This window comes from Columba livia, chromosome 9 (genome assembly GCF_036013475.1).
Source record: "Columba livia isolate bColLiv1 breed racing homer chromosome 9, bColLiv1.pat.W.v2, whole genome shotgun sequence".
Classification (NCBI taxonomy): Eukaryota; Metazoa; Chordata; class Aves; order Columbiformes; family Columbidae; genus Columba; species Columba livia.
Genome location: NC_088610.1, coordinates 22,008,970 through 22,013,115, shown reverse-complemented (window position 1 = coordinate 22,013,115; position 4,146 = coordinate 22,008,970). Strand labels below are relative to the sequence as shown.

The 4,146-nt window shown below is 46.0% G+C and overlaps 1 protein-coding gene across 3 annotated transcripts in view; it reads left to right on the top strand.

Moving 5' to 3' along the window:
* Positions 1 to 1,897: 1,897 nt before the first annotated feature.
* Positions 1,898 to 4,146, top strand: part of MAP3K13 (mitogen-activated protein kinase kinase kinase 13) — a 67,629-nt gene continuing 65,380 nt past the window's right edge. Inside the window, exons 1-2 of one of the 3 annotated variants that reach the window (XM_065073085.1) lie at positions 1,898 to 2,244; positions 3,243 to 3,456. The gene's annotated coding sequence lies outside the window, so the exon portion shown is untranslated. The remainder of the gene's footprint in view (positions 2,245 to 3,242; positions 3,457 to 4,146) is intronic. The other 2 variants (XM_065073088.1, XM_065073089.1) reach the window with 2 other exon arrangements.

Genomic DNA, 4,146 nt, shown 5'->3' with positions numbered 1-4,146 from the left:
GCGTGATTTTACACGCAGCCCCTCAGTTCAGTGCAGGGAACGGTGGCCCCCGTGTGGAAAAGATGGTGAACACCGCCATGGCTTGGCAGTGCACAAGGTGCTCTTGGTGTTCAAAGGCAAACCGTCTGCTTAAAAGCCCGCAAGAGGCTAAAGGCGCCGGGTGACAGACCTGTCAGAGCCGACCCCCGGACCAGGGCGAATCCCGCAGTAACTCTGGAAAAAAACACCAGCATCCACCCATGCTTCGCCCAGGTTTGAGTGTGTTTCCTTGTGGTGTGTTGGTTTAATCTGTGGGATGCGGTAATGTAATTTATCCCAATTAGCTTGCTGTGGTAAGTTAACTGTGATTTCACATCTCTATAGTCTCTCTTTTATATCTCTTGGCCTTTAAAAGTCAGTCACAGGGCCGAATGGCTGCAGTGCTTTCCACTGGTCTAGAACAGGTACAGATAATTTTAGAACTTTATGTGTATGGAAAGATCTGTATGAATACATAGTCTTCACTCATAGCAACTGCTGCCTTGATTGTTATTGCTGTTGTGGTGGATCACTACAGTTCTTCTGACATTTTTTAAGTAATGTAAAAAAAGACAAAACGAACCCAGGGCTAATACTCTGCAATTTGCTTGTAAAACACTGTGGTTTGGGAGTTTATAAAAATGCTGTAAACTATACCTTGGAGGGCTAACTGGTCAGTTGTATTTTTATTAATCAGAATGAAACCAAAGATCACTCTGAGTTGAACTTTCTGTTTCTAATTTACAGGTCTATTTTACCTGTCCTTTAATAAGGTAATGGCTATAGTTGTGACAAAACAGGACCCTTCTGAGCATGAATAAACACAGAAGAAAACAGTTCTCAGGCAAAAAAAAAAAAAAAAGCTCAGTGACTCTACAGGGCCATGGAAAGGAAAAAAAACCTGTGAAGCCAGCAAACGGAGGATGCTTGCTATCATCCCCATAAATGGTAATACAGGCATTAGTCTTCCTATTTTCCTTTGTATTTTACTCTGTTCTGTATTCCAGTGTAAAACTGCCTGGCAGAAAATAGAGGTGTGAATGGAAATTCAGAAGTTTCCAAAAGCTTTATAATGTTTGAAGTATCTTACTCCCTTAGTGCTGAAGGAATGTAGTTGTCCTTATCAGCAAATAAAAATACTACAGAAGACATGGAAGCATCACAGAAAAACACTAAAGAATAAGGTTACAGGCCCCTTATTTGCAGAATTGACATGTGGTTAGAGGTGCTATTGTGCTGTTTTAGTGCCACCACAAGAGTCCAAAACACTGGAATAGCTGGAGGAATCAGACATGAAGAACACCAGGCAATTTATACGGAGATTGAGATATGGTGTGAATATTCATATAATGAATAAAAGCAACACAAGCCACTGTAGAGAGCATCTCCCTTATGAGGAAAGGCTGAGGGAGCTGGGGCTCTGGAGGAGACTGAGGGGTGACTCATTCCAGGGGATCAATATGGAAAAGGGGAGTGTCAGGAGGATGGAGCCAGGCTCTTCTGGGTGACAACCAGTGACAGGACAAGGGGCAATGGGTGCAAACTGGAACACAGGAGGTTCCACTTAAAGATGAGAAGAAAGTTCTTCCTGGTGAGGGTGGCAGAGCCTGGCCCAGGCTGCCCAGGGGGGTTGTGGAGTCTCCTCTGCAGACATTCCAACCCGCCTGGACACCTTCCTGTGTAACCTCATCTGGGTGTTCCTGCTCCATGGGGGGATTGCACTGGATGAGCTTTCCAGGGCCCTTCCAACCCCTGACATTCTGTGATTTTTTTCACGGAGTCAGTAAAATTGTCAACAATTATAAAAAAAATACATATGTAACCAGTCCATGTTTCTCCTCTCCATTCCAGATTGCTGGCTGATTCGTTGATGTAGCGCTCATGGAACTCCTCTCTGTCCAGAACGATGTTAAATCCATCTGTCAAAGTTTGGCATGTCAGTCTCTACTTTGGCCACGCAGGCCGCATCCTGATCTCCTGAGAGGACTGGCTGAAAAATGACGCCACTATTTGGGCCGATATGACCCAAGACAGGTGACACCTCAGACGACAAGAAAAGCGTCTTGTGGTTCGCCCGCCTCGCAACCCGCCACCTCCCGCCTTTCCCCTCAGCGCTGCCCAGCGCGCCTGCGCACGGCGGGCGGAGCGCGGCCCGGACGTGACGGGCCAGAGGCGCGGCCGGAGCCGAGCGGGGCGGTGCTGCCGGCGGGCGGACGCGGTGCCCAGGTAACGCGGGGTCGGGGCTCCCCCTTGTATCTCAGCGGGAGGGTCGGCGGGGTGAGCGGCTGTCGGGCGCCTGTCCCCCGGGGCGGCCGCCGGTGCTTTGAGCGCACGGGGCTCTGAGCCGCCGCGTCGCCGAGCGCGTCCCACCGCTCCCCGGGGTCTCCTCTCCTTTGCCAGGGTTTGCCTGCTCCTGTTTTGAGGCGCGGAGCTTTCCTTCTTTAAAAAAGGAGCTTTGCACACTTAAAAAAAAAACAAAAACAAATTCGGGTTCTATCTGGCTGTTTCTCAGCGCTGTGACGGAGCCAGGTGTTGGTAATGCCTATTTTGAGGCAGATGAACAGCCTCAGGGTATTTATCCCCTCTTGCCGGGAGGCGTTTAAGTAAATCTCCAGACAGAATCCGCAGATGATGCCTGTGGTGTCTGTCGTGGTCCTGTCCGAGCAAAACCCGCCAGGCTGTGTTAACAGACCGAAAAAATCAGCGCAGGCGTCTGTGGTTTTGTGCCCTACTCAGTAAAATAAAGGAGAGTGTATTAATTTCGATGGAGATGGATATAACACCCACAAGCATAGTACAATGAAAATAAAACCCGTCAAGAAAATGGATGGGAACCTGTCAGCCCCTTTTCTCATTTGAGCTTTGTGGGAGTTTTGCTTTTGGAAACTACTGAGACCTTGCTGTGGCTTCCTTTGCAGTTTTTCTTTTATGCTCTAGTTTTACCAGTTCAGAGATAGATGGGTCTTAACTTATTCTCAAAGCAGAGTAAAAAAATAAGGAGAAATACTTTCAGCATTCACTCTGAGATGGATTTGATTCCTGGTGAGATTGCTCCAGGCAGGCACTTGGGATGTGAAAGCTTATGTTTTCATGGTAACCATAGGTATAAGTAAGTGTGGAATTTTAGGAGAGCGGGTTTAAGATGATGTTGCTGCTGAAAAGGGTGGCCGCACGTGCCTCTTTCCGAGCCCTCTGATTGTCCATTGTCCATTTTCATTGTGCAGGTGTAAGTGTTGTGTGCTCAGCCGGATTCATCCACCCAAGCGACCAGCAGTTAGCACCAAACAGAAGGTGACGGGATGGAGCTGACAGTGTGACTGTACCGATGCTGGTGTATTTAACGGGGAAAGGCAGGTCCGCCCATGAGGCAGCGCCATGGATCAAAATCAACGAAGCTGCTTGTGAAAGTGTTCCCTGAGGCTGCGCTTCCCTGGACAGGTGAGCTGGCCTAGTGGCTGTGCTTGTTCTTGTTTTGTTTCAGAATTTTCTTAGATGAAAGCTGTGCAAAACTGTCTGTCTCCTTATTTCATCACGTGGCTGATATTCTCAGCACCCCCTCCACTCTTTCACAGTAGAAATATGTTTATTTTGCGTTCTGGAAAGGTTTACTTTTGGGTCATGACCAAACTGGTACATGTGAAGGGTTAGAAATGTAGAACTGGGAGGTTTTAGAAATTTACCTCTGGCGATTATCACCAATAACTCCATTGCTAAAACAGATGTTATGTTTTAGAGAACAAAAGCAGTTTTTGCTAAATGTAAATATGGGGCTAACAATAAATAAAGAAATTTCATTTAGCCATGAAAACAAGTGGATAAAGAATTGAAACAGATGTAGCAAACAAGAAATTACTCTCAGTTGCTCAGTTTTGGTCTGTGTTTTAACAGCTGTTTCTGATATTTGAAAGTTCTCTGTCCAAAAAGATGGTAAAAGATGAGACTAGCAGAAAAACTTTACATTAGAAGCATGCAAAGAATTTTTTGGGGGATATAAACGGTTTAGTTGTTATAGCTTCACTAAGACTAAGAACAATCAGCCTGAAGAAAAATAATCAGTCTTTTGTTTATTGTATTATTTTAAAGTCTATGTTAGTACAACAGCTCATGGATTTTATTCAGATATTTAGT